General features: G+C 38.8%; 1 protein-coding gene across 12 annotated transcripts in view; it reads right to left on the bottom strand.

The window, feature by feature from the left end:
• LOC140728939 (teneurin-3) overlaps positions 1-14,926 on the bottom strand; it is a 2,305,574-nt gene that overhangs the window by 1,310,201 nt on the left and 980,447 nt on the right. For all 12 annotated transcript variants that reach the window (XM_073048051.1, XM_073048055.1, XM_073048053.1 and 9 more), the window contains exon 4: positions 6,023-6,076. The gene's annotated coding sequence lies outside the window, so the exon portion shown is untranslated. The remainder of the gene's footprint in view (positions 1-6,022; positions 6,077-14,926) is intronic.

Below are 14,926 nucleotides of genomic sequence, written 5' to 3'. Positions count from 1 at the left end.
TTAACATTACTGACTAGCTAACTTTCATATTCCGTCTTTACCTTCTTAATGACCTTTTTAGTTTCTTTTGTTGTTTTTTTAAAAAGCTTCCCAATCCTCTAACCCCCCCCCCCCCCCCGCTAATTTTTGCTTTATTATATGCAGTCTTTTTGGCTTTATTGACTTCCCTTGTTAGCCATGGTTGTGTCATCTTGCCTTTAGAATACTTCTTCCTCTTTAGGATCTATATATCCTGTGCATTTCCAATTCCTTCCAGAAATACCTACCTTTGCCATTCTGCCTTCATCCCTGCCAGTTTTCTTTCCCAATCAATACTAGGTAACTCCTCTCTCATGCCTCTGTAATTCCCTCCACTCCGCTGTAACACTGATACATCTGACTTTAGCTTCTCCTTCTCAAATTTCAGAGCGAATCTGGTCGTGTTATGATTGCTTCCCCTAAGGGTTCTTTTACCTTAAGCTCTCTCATCAATTCTGGTACACTGCACAACACCCAATCCAGAACTGCTAAACTCCTAATAGGCTCAACCACCAGCTGCTCTAAAAAGCCATCTTGTAAGCTTTCTAGAGTTTTCGTCTCTTAGGATCCTGCGCCAACCTGATTTTCCCAATCTACCTGCATATTGACATCTCACATGATAATTGTAGCATTGTCCTTTAGGCATGAATTTTCTGTCTCCTGTTATAATTTGAGGACTACGTCCTTACTACTGTTTGGTGGTCTGTATACACCCCCATCAGGGTCTTTTTACCCTTGCAATTCCAATAATTCAACATCTTCCAACATTATGTTACCTCTTTCTAATGATTTGATTTCATTTTTTTACCAACAGAGCAATGCCAATCCCTCTGCCTTCCTGCCTCTCCTTTTAATATAATGTGTATCCTCAGACATTTAGCTCCTAGCTATAATCTTCTTTCAGCCATGATTCAGTAAAGCCTACAACATAATACATGCCAATCTTTAACTGTGCCACAAGTTTATCTACCTCATTCTGCATACTGTATACATTCAAATATAACTTCTTCAGTCCTGCATTCTCCCTTTTCGATTTTGTCCACCTTTTTACATTGCAACTCATCCTGTTGGCTGCAATTTTGTCCTATCATCAGGAGTCTAGGAGTCTCACTACACATTGCTTCTGTTTGTAACCAACTCCCTGATCCTCAGCTGAATCACACTAGTTCCCACCCCCCTGCCAAATTAGTTTAAACCCTCCCAAACAACAATGAATGTATAGTTTCACCTGATTTTTTATGATGTGTTGATCTGAATTTACTACTCTTTATTAAAGACGCTCATCGAAAGTCAGCAAATAAGCAGCCTCTTCTGATTATGCTTTCTACTCTCTTCACTAAGCTCCTAATAGCCCTTACATTCAATGGCAGCATGGTATGAATAACACGAGTGCAGGCATGACTTAGCTGACCTCAAGCATTGTGTTAGATCAGTTTCTGTCTCTTTAATGCATCATTGCTGCACACGTTCCTCAGTTTGTGTTGCTTCCCTCGGAGTGGTCACTAGTTCCCAATGCACTCAGAGATATTATCAAAATGTTGAGATTTATGAATTGGACTGTAGTTCATATTGGCCTCTTCCAGTTCTATATATATATTTCTGTGTTTTTGCCCATTCTTTCTTGTTGCCAATTGGTGGGCTTAGGGTTTAGATGATCTGTTAATTTTTGTGTGAGGGAGGGGTTGTAGAGGGTTTGGGGTTTTGCGAGTTTTTGTTTCCTTTCCTTTTTGTGTGTGTGGGTGGATTGATACCTTTCCTTCTGCTACTTCTATAGTTTTCTATACTCTACAACTATTTGGAGAAGACAAATCTCAGAGATGAATTCTGCATACAAAATTTGATAATAAAATGAGCCACTTAACATTTGAATTTATGAGCGGGTGACTGACATGTTGCAACTCTACAAATCTCTGGTGAGACCGCACTTAAGAGTACTGTGTTCAATTCTGGTCACCTCATTATAGGAAGGATGTGGAAGCTATGGAGAGGGTGCAGAGGAGATTTACCAGGATGTTGCCTGGATTGGAGAAAAAGTCATATGAAGCAAGGTTAGCAGAGCTGGGACTTTTCTCTTTGGAGCGTAGGAGAATGAGAGGGGACTTGATAGAGGTCTACAAGATTATGAGAGGTAAAGATAGGATGGATAGTCAATACCTGTTTCCCAGGGCACCAATAGCCAACACCAGAGGGCAATATGTACAAAATTAAGGGAGGGAAGTTTAGGGGAGACATCAGGGTAAGTTTTTTTACACAGAGGGTTGTGAGTGCCTGAAATGACTTGCCAGGGATAGTGGTGGAGGATAGAACATTAGGGGTGTTTAAGAGCCTCTTGGACAGGCACATGGATGAAAGAAAAATGGAAGGTTATGGGGTAGTGTGGGTTTAGTACTTTTTTTTAAAAGGATTATGTGGGTCGGCACAACATGGAGGGCTGAAGGGCCTGTACTTTGCAGTGGTTCTATGGTCTCAAGGAATGCTCCATTTAGTGAGAATTCATAAGCTGAAAATGTGTTACTTTAGCTAAATTAAGCTAATAAAACAAACATTATGTGCTCTTTTCAGATTAATCACCAAATGAAACGTATAAAATCCTCAGCTGTCTTGTCAGGGTTTGCCTTCAGAAGAGAGAGATAGCAGGAGACGCTATTTTCTCAAAGGGTCATGAAGTCTTTGAAACTCTCCACCTCAAAGGAAAGTGGAAGCCAAGTCTGAATATTTGTAAGACAGATATTGATAATGCCTAAATGTTCATGGGAGTATGGGAGTGCTGCAAAGATGAGAATGTTGGATGTCTGTGCATATGATCTGATTTCTTTCATGCTTTTAACCACAAAGCTGGAAGTGGACTGCTGCAAGAGCTGCTTCTCTTTGAGCCGATGACTCTCCAGTGACTGGATGTGACAAATGCTAAATTGCAGAAATGCTAAGAACAAATGTCTTCTGAAAAGAAGTTTATTTCCTTGCATGCTTGTGAATTGCTGCAATGAGGTTTCAATTGCTCACGTTGCAGAATGGACATTCAATATTAAGGAACAGAAACCCTCAAGGCAGGGTTTATAGATGTTGCCTTTACATAAGAAATAAGAACAAAATTAGGTCACTTGATCTATCAAGATTGCTCCACCATGTCATCACAGCTGATCCATTTCCTTCTCAATCCCATTCTCTTGCCTTCTCCCTGTAATCATTCACACCCTGACTAATCAGGAACCTACTGATGCACCATCAATAACTCTCAGAGACAGGAAGTGAACGACAGGCTTTTATTAGCAGCAAAATGGACCACGACATCTCGGAGACTGAGGGAGGAGCAGTGCCCCAATCGCCTTTATACCGGGGTCTGTGGGAGGAGCCACAGGAGCAGTCAGCAGAGGGGCGTGTCCAGACAGGTATACATAGTTTACCACACCTATCAACTTCAGCCTTAAAACACCCAAAATTCTACCCTCCACAGCCACCTGTGGCAACAAATTCCACAGATTCACAACCTTCTAGCTGAAGAAATTCCTCCTCACCTCTATTCTAAATGGGCGTCCCTCTCTACCCTCTGGGAATAACACGCAGACTAACAAGCTTCAAATTGTGCAATGTAACTAAATATTCTTTTGGACATAATGCTCCTGTAAGTACGAATGTTTATACACAAATGAGCGCAGCAAGGCAGCTTCAGTGAATGCTCTGGTTGGTATGTAATACATAGTCCTCAATGTATTGTGGTTATTTTCACATTGCAGGGGTAATTTCATTGACTGCTGCTTTTGCTAGGAAAGAAGTCGTGAGTGCAACTCTCAGTCCACCTGTTTCAGTAGCTTCACAGCCATTTTTGTTGGCGCAGCTCTGAACTCTATTCTGTTGCATATTTCCGTAGTAATTTCATTCACTGCCATCCTGGAGACTGCTGCTCAGTTACTATAGAGGTGTTATTTATGGTTCCTTGGCATCACCTTCCTCTCTGTCCAGCAACATCCATTGCAGCAAAAATAGACTCACAAATTGAGGAAAAAAATCTTGAGGGAAAACACCACAAAGAATAAATAGCATTAAACAAAAAATGTTTAAGTTGTATATGCGTTGATTGAGGAGTACATTTGTTGCAAAAACTAAATGTATCTTTATGAAAACTGCACACAATTATAAATTCGGCCTACCATGGGATTCCTCGTATTCTCAGATATAAAATTAATTCCAATGAGGTTTCAAACAAGGTTGAAATCACTTGTAGACACTCATAATCCAAACAGCATCGTGTAGTTCTTTGTAAATTTTGTACAATTATGATGATATTTATTATATCTGTCACATTTCTAAGCACTTGAAGTATTAAAAATACCACAGGTAGTCATTAAAAGATGGCTTCACCTGACCTGGAAGCAATAAAGCTGTAATGAATAACCTCAAATCGACCTCAGTAAACTCTATTCAAAGCAATTACAGAATGCAGCCTGGAAACAGCATATTAGCCTAAATGCAATATATAGCAAATGCTTGTATATTTCATTCATCAAATAAATCATACTCATATTCCTTACATACGTATACAGTATAACATGCAAAGTAAATATAAATTTGAGCAGGAAAACAAACTGCATTTTTCATTCCAATATTTTAAATTTTGAGTTGACAAAATAGCATTTTTAACAAAATAATCTTGGAAAACATATATTTCCCACAGTTGTTTAATGGTATATATCTATATTCATTGAGCTTTTCTTTTATAAAGAATTTAGGTTTTGAGCCTAAATATTCAAGTCTTCACTGAATTCAGCTGAAATGCATAGGGGTGACTCTTTGATGGCAACTGGCACAAAAAAACCACTGTCAGGGCCCAGCTATGATCTCATTAATGTTGAAACAACTTGTCAATAAACATCTGAAGATTGTATAGTATACATGTCTGGACTAAGAGAATGAGATTTTCTTGAATTTGCACCCCATCAAGGATTCAATGTTCAGGAAAAAAGGAAAGCGCAAGATTAAGTCATCTTGCTAGCTCTGAGACTAAGTGTGCCTTGTTTTATGTCAATCGGTTGTTTACAACAGCATGGTTCCAATGGAGGGTAATGTAACTAGGTTAGAGATTCCTTGGGAAGCAAAGCTGACCAAGGAAAAAACCATGATTTAACACAATGATATTTTTGAGATATCAACATATGGGGAAACTATATTATGAGATTTGACCATGATGGTCCATCTGAAGAGTCAGCTGAAGATTTGCATGAATGTGAACATGCAGAGATACTTTTTCTCTCTGGCAAGACTCATATTGAGCAACTAAGAAAGAGCAACAATGGCTTGCTTATCTTCAAAGCCAGATGGAGGGAAATGACAATTTAGATTCATGGTCCAAGATCTTTACCACTGGTGTTTGTGTGGCCACTCAATCATTACCAAATTTCTCAGCAGTTCTCACAGTAGCATGCAGTACTAGCGGCCTGGGTTCAATACCCGCTGCTGTCTGTAAGGAGTTTGTACATTCTCTTTGTGACCGCATAGGTTTCCACCAGGTGTTGCGGTTTCCACCCACTGTCCAAAAAGCATACCAGTTGGTAGGTTAATCGGTCATCGTAAATTGTCCCGTGATTATGCTAGGAATAAATTGGGGGTAGCTGGGCAGCACGGCTCAAAGGGCCGGAAGGGCCCGTTCCATGCTGCATCTCAAAAAATAAATAAAAAAGTGATTGCATTTGTAAATAATAGCCACTGGGTGAAGTACTTGGGAACAAATGGGTGACATCAAATGCAAAGACGATCAAAACATCAGTCATCATATTCAGCAAAATAAAGGCCAATAAATCAACAAGGAGGAAAATTTTAAGAATCACTGTGATAGATATCTTGCTCACCACCATCAATTGGACATAGTTTGCCACTAGAAATGTTAATTTTGCAAACTAAATATTCTAGAATCTAAACAAGGACATCAACTGTTTGGAGGGCAATGGGACACCTGAAGTGGATATAGATACTTTAAACCAATCAATATCAAAAAATATTGTTTACTTACAGGACTAGTGATGTACAGTGGCTTTCTCAACCCTTCCAGGCAGCAAGTTCAAAGCTGAAATTAAAAAAAAGATAGAAACATATATAATTTATTTCATTCATATCTTGGAGCTAAACATCAGTGAATGTGACCACTACTGCAGATCTAATTAGCCAACAGAGTGAACCTGAGCTAGATTCTCAAGACATATGGTTGCTTTGCTTGCCCATGCACAAAGAAAGAATTATAGATGCAGATGTTGATGAAGCAAATGTGAGGGAGTACAGTATGGAAATTTTTTAAAAAATAAGTTCACTTGTAAAAATTGTCTGCAATTTTAGCAAATATAAAAATCTTAACAAGTAGTAGTTCTGGAGAATTGGTTGAATATTCATTTAATCATACTAACCATTTTGAATAAAAGGTTGAATAAAAGGTTTATGAGATTTATAAAACCACAGATGTGCCCTAAGTGAAATATCATTGAGATATGCAGAACAAAATGTAACATTTCCAATTTGCAACATTACCTTGCATTCTTTTGTAAGGGTCTGAAAAGCTCAAGCTAAGTGAAGGACATTTGATTTTGTTTCCAATAAGTTCAGGGCTAAATTTGATAGCCATAGGAACTGAATGTGGGGGATGTGATGTGCAACTAATGCATTACCATTTATTGCAATGCAGGGAACATGATGGCTTCATCAATGGATTCAGCAATCAACCGAGATTAATGCCAGTGTTCACTGGTGAGGCACAGGAGGGGGATCCTTCTGTTGAGCGGCCAATACTATTTAAAACCAGCCTGCAATTCTTAAAAGGAATTGCCATTGCAAAGTAGGACTTTAAATCAATCAACCAGTGGATCTCGTCTGAGAAAAATTGAAGAGTGAAAGTTGACCGAAGATTCAGTAAAAAGCATTGGCTTCGAGGAGTGTTTGAAAGGAGAAGAGCAATGTTGGGAGCTGCCTGACCTGCTGAGTTCTTCCAGCGTTGTGTTCATAATGTTGGGAGCTGATGTTTTCAGAGTGGCTGCTGTGCGATGCAAAGCACCTGATAAGAAAATCGTTATGTTATGAGGATCTGAATGCTTGTTGAATCATTTTCAGGGCCTGGAGATCCAAAAGGCAGGAGGAGTTGAGTGCATGGGGAGTTTGATATGGAAAGTCCTTTCTTTTAATCCAGTTCAAATTGACCATTAGGATAAGAGCAGGATGAGTCTTGGTGTGATGGCATAGTTTCTAATAGCTGAATGTCAATGAAGAGTGAAAAACGGAAACCATTCAAATCTCGGAATGGCAAAAAGGTGGATGAGGGTTTTACCTGTAGTTGAATTGTGGTAGGTCTTCATGAGGTGGAAAGGTGTAGGGTTCAAAGTTCAGCTTGTGATCAGGAAGCAAATGTCTGTCTCAGTTTAAGATACTTTGCCCATGGGGGTTGCAAGGACATGGCGCAGGAACACACACACTGGCACAGGGCAAACAAGCCAAGTAGACCACCCGGTCATCAATAAGCAGGGTGAGGTCTGACACATATGCAAATACATGCTTAAAGATTGTGTGTTCAGAGTGTCACCTGAAAGAACTAAAACTTAGGTTAATGCACAATCCTTTCTTCTGAGCTTGTGGTGAGTGACTGCAGATGCTGGCTTCACTTGCTCCAATATCCAAGTGGAGGAGATTGCTACATAATAAAGATCAGACACTCTGCAACAGTTTAACAACTTTCCATGCCACCATTTTTCTGAGTGAGAATATTAATTAGTGATCATTTGTTAGATCATTTATGTCATGGGTTCATGCTAACTGGATATGAACTGATACCATATACCATAAATTTAATGCTAAAGGCAACATTTTAGCTGCAACACTGTGCATGAATCCCTGAAATATTAATTGAATATGCCATCTGACTTTATGTTGCAGACTGTGAAGATAAAAGATGAGGAAGAATTGATAAGTTGAAGGAAAATAATTTGTAAACATTTCTTGTAAGGCTCTGAATTCTTCAATAATTAGACCATCTGCCTCTCAAGACAAGATTGTGAATGATGTACAAAAGCACTTAATTTAATTGAAATGGCATAACACTTGTTAACAGCAGAATACGTCAATGCCTGCACTAAAATGCAACACACTGTTGTACAAATATCTATTAGAACCACCATTTTTGTCTACTAAATTGGCTAATTCAGCCAAATATCTGTCGTATGGTGATTGTTCAAAACTACTTTCACTTTTAATTCTTCAGCTATCTTTTTGAATCAAAATATATAAACCCAACCTAGTAGCTTCTGGAGGGGAAAGTGTACTTTTCATGATAAAGTTGTCTAGGCTGCTATTTGACTTGGAAAGGCACTTGGAGTCTGTAATTCCTGCAGTTTTGTAGGCTTGCATTCGGACTAAAATATTTCATCTTCATTACCATTTTTTAAAATTTCCATCTGCATAACTTCCTAGTTGTACTACTGCATAGATAATGATATAGGTACATGAATATACACTCAATGACCACTTTATTAGGTAAAGAAGTCCATCCTGGTACGGTCTTCTACTGCTGGAGCTCATCCACTTCAAGGTTTGACATAATATGCATTCAGAGATACTCTTCTACCCAGCACTGTTATAACACATGGTTATTTGAGTTACTCTCGCCTTCTTGTCAACTTGAGCCAGTCTGGCCATTCTCCTCCAACTTTTCTCATTAACAAGCCATTTTCCCCCCATGGAACTGCCCTTCAATGGATTTTTTGTTGTGTCTTTCGCTTCATTCTTCGTAAACTCTACAGACTGTTGTGCTTGCGAATCTCATGGGATCAGCAACTCTGAGTTACTCAAACTGGCATTAACGATCATTACACAGTCAAAGTCACATTTCTTCTCCATTCTGATATTTGGATGGTGCAACATCTGAACCTCTTGACCATGTCTGCATGCTTTTATGTATTCACAAACAAAAAAAAATCTGCAGATGCCGGAAATCCAAGCAACACACACAAAATGCTGGAGGAACTCAGCAGACCAGGCAGCATCTATGAAAAGAGTGCAGTCGACGATTTGGACTGTACTCTTTTCCATAGACGCTGCTTGGCCTGCTGAGTTCCTCTAGCATTTTGTGTGTGTTGCTTTTATGCATTGATTTGTTGCCATACGATTTTTTGATTAGGTACTGTATTTGCATTAATGAACAGGTGCAGAAATGTACCTAATGAAGTGGTCGCTGAGTGTAAATACTGCTGTGAACCTGAATTAGTATTTATTTGTAAAATAAATCCTACAGAGTTGATACAGTTAAGATATTGTATCCAATCTGGGCCTTGTCATCCATTCTCCAACTGAAGTCTCATATTGTGTAAAATATTGAATAACACACACTTGAGGAGTTGAGGTGATAGCAGTCATTTAGTGCAATGTATGCTGGTGAAGTATAATGAAAAATTCTGGAAGTATTAAATGATTGAAAATAAAATTGAGTACAGAATTCGAACTACATATACTGCATTTTTCTATTACAAAACAGCTTTGAACCTTCTGCAGATTACTGAACTTCAGCTCAAAGGTTAAGGACAATCTGGCGATTAGATTTTTTCCATTAAATCGACAAAAACAGCCAAACAATTGCTTACATGGTAGCGTAGCGGTTAGCACCATCACCTTACAGAGTTAGCGATCACGGATTGGGGTTTGATACCCACCATGGTCTGTAAGGAATTTGTACATTCTCCCTGTGACTACACATGGTTTCTTCCCACATTCCAAAGATGTATGATTAAGGTTTTGGTTAGTAAGTTACGGGCATGTTACATTGGTGCTGGAAGCTTGGAGACACTTTCAACTTCCTCACTAATTCGACCTGTCACAAACAATGCATTTCATTGTATGTTTCGATGTTTTGATGTACTTCTGACAAATAATGCTAATCTTTATCTCTTTATGTATTACCATAACCGGCCAAATGTAGAAGTTCTCAATGAATGAATTCTCACTTGTTCTCAATTTCAGTCTGTATTTTTTGGGTGATCAAAGACCAAAAGCCAAATGATTTATGGTGATTTTCTTTAAAATATTGACCAAATACAATTTTTAAATCTCTAAATGAGGTGGATATTGGAGAATAAATGGATAAAAGTAAAGTAAATACAACTGAGATTTGACAGACAATAGAAAAGCAGTCTTTGTTAGTATCTCCATAAGGTTGTGTGGCGCAGTTGGGAGGTTTTTACTTGCCTTTTGTTGTAAACACAACTAACATTCTCAGCAGGTGTAGACGCTAAAAGTTCAACAACACTCAGGTGGTAATTTATTTAATTCGGGAAATAATTATTAGATCTGGGTTTTCAGATAAGTTCTTCCAAAAAATAAATGGGGCTTAAGAAGATAAATTTTAAGAACAGATTAAATGGGCAGGCCTTGCATTCCCTTGACTCTAGAAAGCTGAGGGAGACCTTATGTTGATCATCATGGAGGAATTGGATCAGATAGAGCCATAAAGTACATTGGAAGTCATTTGTCCCATGGAATCCACGCTTCCTGGCGTGGAAATCTCTTTAGTACCAGGCTGAGAATTATTTTCCTCTAAGAAGGAGTCACAAGCAATTGAGTATAATCTTAAAATTAGAGCCAGATAATTAGGGAATGAAATCAGGCAACACAAAGTGTAATAGAAATCTGAACCTCCTTTTGTCTGTAAGTGTAATGGAAATCAAACTTCCTTTTGCCTGTGAGTCAAATGGAGCTTGGGGCAGTGGCGGCTGGATGCCGTATCGGCTTGGTTGTCAAGAAAGCAGGCACTTAAATGGAGTTATAGTTCAGATCCACCACCTGACTGTACTGCCAAACAACCTTAAAGGACAGAATGGCCTCCTCATTGCTCAGTGTTCTTTATGAAAAAATGCAAAGCAGAGCTTTGTTTGATAGTTCATTCACAGCAGCCTGAATAATGAATAAAGCTGATATCACTGTTTGGTAAAATGCTTGTTATCAGTTCAGCACTTATGTTCTTGGGGAAATAAAACATCAATCTCATAAATTTTAAGTGAGTGAGAGAAGGCAGTAAGTTTAGTTAATGCTCCATGGTTCCTTCCATTCAGTAGTGTATTCTATCTTAGCACAGTCTTTCCATTGCACACATAAAAATGAGAGACTAGCTACAGGATGAATCAATATAGTTTCTCCAGTGTTTTGGAAACACGAGGAATTGTATGTTACAGAATAGCCAGCAATGCATCACAGAATAAAAAATGAAGGTAACAGCTTGGCAAATTGCCTGAATTTTATTCTTTGTTCCACAAAACGGATGCAGTAGAAATGAAAACAAATCCAGGCAGGCTTCAAGACCAAGAAAATCATCGTGTTTGTCAGCTTGTTTGCATAAAACCTCTTTATATTGGAGCCCCATTCAAAGCCTCAGACCCAGAGTGGGGAAGGTGGAGCAACTGAATGATGCTGGAAGATGCCAAAGTCTTGCTTTGTCTTGTCCGTGTTGCTGTAGCTTTGTTGGGAATTGAATAAAGAAATCTAAAGATAACAGCAGTGTAGGAAATAAGATGCTGACACTTCCCCTTGTACGTGAGGCACTTTGATAGGTCAGTAAGATTGGCTGTAAAACAAAGATATATGTTCTAAAGTGGATGCCTCAGTGGCTCATTAGTCCCCTTATTTAGAATGAATGACCTCAAAAAGAATGAAACCTTTTACTAGAAGCCTCTTGGTTTGGTCAATAAGTTTTATTTTTAAGGAAAACCAATAAGCTTTCCTTAAATTCAAGATATTTGAAGGAGGTTGTAAATGCACCTCTGTAAGGTTGGTATTTTGGCCCTTACTGGAACAGCATAAGGACCTTCTTGTGTGAGATAATCTCAGGTAGGTAACTATTCCCCTCTGTAGTTAAAAGGTCATTAACTTTCTCATTTCTGGTAGTAATCTTTATCAAACAAATGCAGTAAGTCTTAATTGTAAAAGACATCTTCAATTGGAAGACTGATGGATTGTTGCTCCACCAGTTACTGGAGACACAATTGTCTCAAAGCAAGTCTGAAGAAAGATCTCTGCTAGAAAATGCTGAATCTGTCCTCTCGCACAGATACTGTCTGACCTGTGGAGTATTTCTAGCATTTTCTAATTTTATTTTAGATTTTTTATTAAGAAATTAGGAAAATGAAAGACAAGCCAGTGGACCGAAAATACTGTTGAGACTGAAACTCCTAAGAGTGGAGCAATCCTTTCAGAATCATCTGAGTCCTTGTGTTCCAGTGAAACTGTCTGTAATGGCAAGGTCGTGTAAGCATCAGAAATATTGCTAACAATATAAAGTCTTTAATCAGTCCTGTACATTGGTTATCTAGTGTTGTTATCTATTGGTTTGACTACATTTTCATCAATTAATTGCTCACAAACTGTAAGTTTCTATACTGTCACAGTTCCCAATTTTGAGGACAACTTGACAAGGTTATTTTAATCCCTTGGAAGCTTGTTGATAAAGTTCAGTGAAGTAAGTCCGAATTCTAACTAATTTGGCTAATGGAAGATGTTTCTTTTTCTTTGCTTAATCCTTGATCTAAAATTAGGTCTTAAATTCCACAATAGTTACACAGTCAGCAGATAACGTCGTGAGGGGTTTGCCTGTTTCTTTTACCGTACATTTATCAGATACTTTGAGAGAATGCAATATTCAAGGGTGCAGCATTCATCAAAAATAGGGAGAACAATTGGTATGAAGTGCTTTCAATGCATTAGAAACACAAATCCTCAATTAGTCAAATTTGATTGACACGGCTGTCAGACTGGATCTGTCCAAGTTCTGACTGATAAAAAACAATATGAACACCCTATGATGATATTCAAAGGGGTGGCAAATACACCAGTAAACCTGTTTGTTAATGCCAATTTCTAATTAGCTAATCACATGGTAGCATCTCAATACAAAAAAGCATGCAGACACAGTCCAGAGGTTCAGTTGTTATTCAGACGAAACATCAGAATGGGGAAGAAATGTGTTCTAAGTGACTGTCGAATGATTGTTGGTGCCAGATGGGGTGGTTTGAGTATCTCTGATACTGCAGATCAACTGGGACTTTCATTCACACTAGTCTCTGGAGCTTAAAGAGAATGGTGCAAGAAACAACACAAGGAAAAATAATCCAGTGAGCAGCAGTTCTGTGGGTGACAATACCATGCTGATGACAGAAGTCAGAGGAGAATGGCCAGACTGGTTCAAGTTGAGAGTAACTCAGATAACCACACATTACACCAGTGGTGTGCAGAAGAGCATCTCTGAATGCACAGCATGTCAAACCTTGAAGCAGATGGGCGACAGCAGCAGAAGACCAAGAACATACACTCAGTGGCCATTTTATCAGATACAAGTGGTACCCATAAAGTGGCCACAGAGTACACATCAACTTTGTGGGAAGCCTGCCTCATTTTCTGTATGCAGATTTCATGTTTGTTTGACATTACTATTGAGCTAAATTGTATGGATTCAGAACTGATTTTGCTGAACAGAATTGAGTATTTATGAACCCTGTAGTACATCAGTGACAATCTAAATTGTATTTAACTACGACACTGTAATCTCGAGGTCTAACATACCCTGCACACAACCTTTACACTGGGAGGCTAATAATGGTTCAATTATGCTTTCAAAAGAGCATGCCTTGAGTAGCAGAAGGTGGTCCCCCTGTGTTAAGTTGTCAACTTGATGAAGACCCAAGACAGTCCAACGCACATTTGCTCATGATAGAAACTGCATGCCACTGAGAGAGCCACATTATCCAGACCTACACGCAGTACAGCAAAGTCTTACAGTAACTGCTTCCATTCACGACTGGATGGGGCAAAAATTAAGCACCTAATTAGAGGAGGGTTTCCAACAAAAATCCGCTTCTCAGTTATTGAGGAGCTCAATACTAGATGAAAGGAAAGCCTGAATTTTCTGCAGCTATTTCAGCCCAAAGCATCGAGTGAGTAATATCTTGCCACCACCCTGTGAGTTTCTCACAATCAGCCAGTTTTCAGTCAATTTGATACGTGCCATCTGAAGCACACCACCTCCAGCAAAGGCTGTGGACCCTGACAACTTCCCATCTGTGTTATGAGGACTCGTGTTCTGGAATTAGCAACACCACTGGCAAAATTGTTCCTCATTAAAAAAAAACAGCATCTGCTTGACAAAATGGATAATTCCAAAGCAGGCCAAATCTAATCAGCAAATTACTGCCTCATCAGTTTATTCTGTCATCGAATTTCAGGTGGAAAGTTTCAGCGACAATGTTATCAAGTTGAATTTGCTTAGCAGCCATCTGCTTAGTGACCTCTGTGTGGCTTGTATTCCTCTTTGCCACAAAACATTGATACATATAGCTGAATTCCAAGATAAGGTGAGAGTGATTGCCTTTCATATCAAGATAGATCTTGACCAGGAATGCTGTCAATATACCATTTTGTGTAAAACTACTGTCAAAAGAAACATATCCATCACAATGGAGGTAGTTAATATTAGTTGGAAGCCAATCATCTCTATTTAAAAAATGTTGTAGCTACTTACAACATTCAGACATAACTACTTAAGTTCTTCAAAGCAGGATTATACAGTTGTCAACAGCTTTTTGACATTCCTCTATTATAAGATATGAAGTGGCTATTGTAGTCTTAGATACAATTGCAGCTATTCAAATAATAAATCAACCTATACACACGTTGTCCTTGATCCAGACAATACTCAAGCATGAGCTCATGTGTAGCAAATAATAATCACATCGCAGGCAAAGACTAACAGTGCCACAGATAGTGTTGCTCCTGTCAGCTCTGGCAAACTTGGTTCAGTCCTCGTCTTCTGCGGCTATCTGTGTACACACGTGCAATTTTTCTCTGTGTATGCCTGAGTTTCCCGCAGGTGCTCTGCTTTGTCCTTGAGAATCACAAAGATGTA

The sequence above is a fragment of the Hemitrygon akajei genome, chromosome 6 (assembly GCF_048418815.1).
Source record: "Hemitrygon akajei chromosome 6, sHemAka1.3, whole genome shotgun sequence".
NCBI lineage: Eukaryota > Metazoa > Chordata > Chondrichthyes > Myliobatiformes > Dasyatidae > Hemitrygon > Hemitrygon akajei.
The sequence above is the reverse complement of the archived record's forward strand: the minus strand, read 5'-3'. Positions and strand labels throughout refer to the sequence as shown.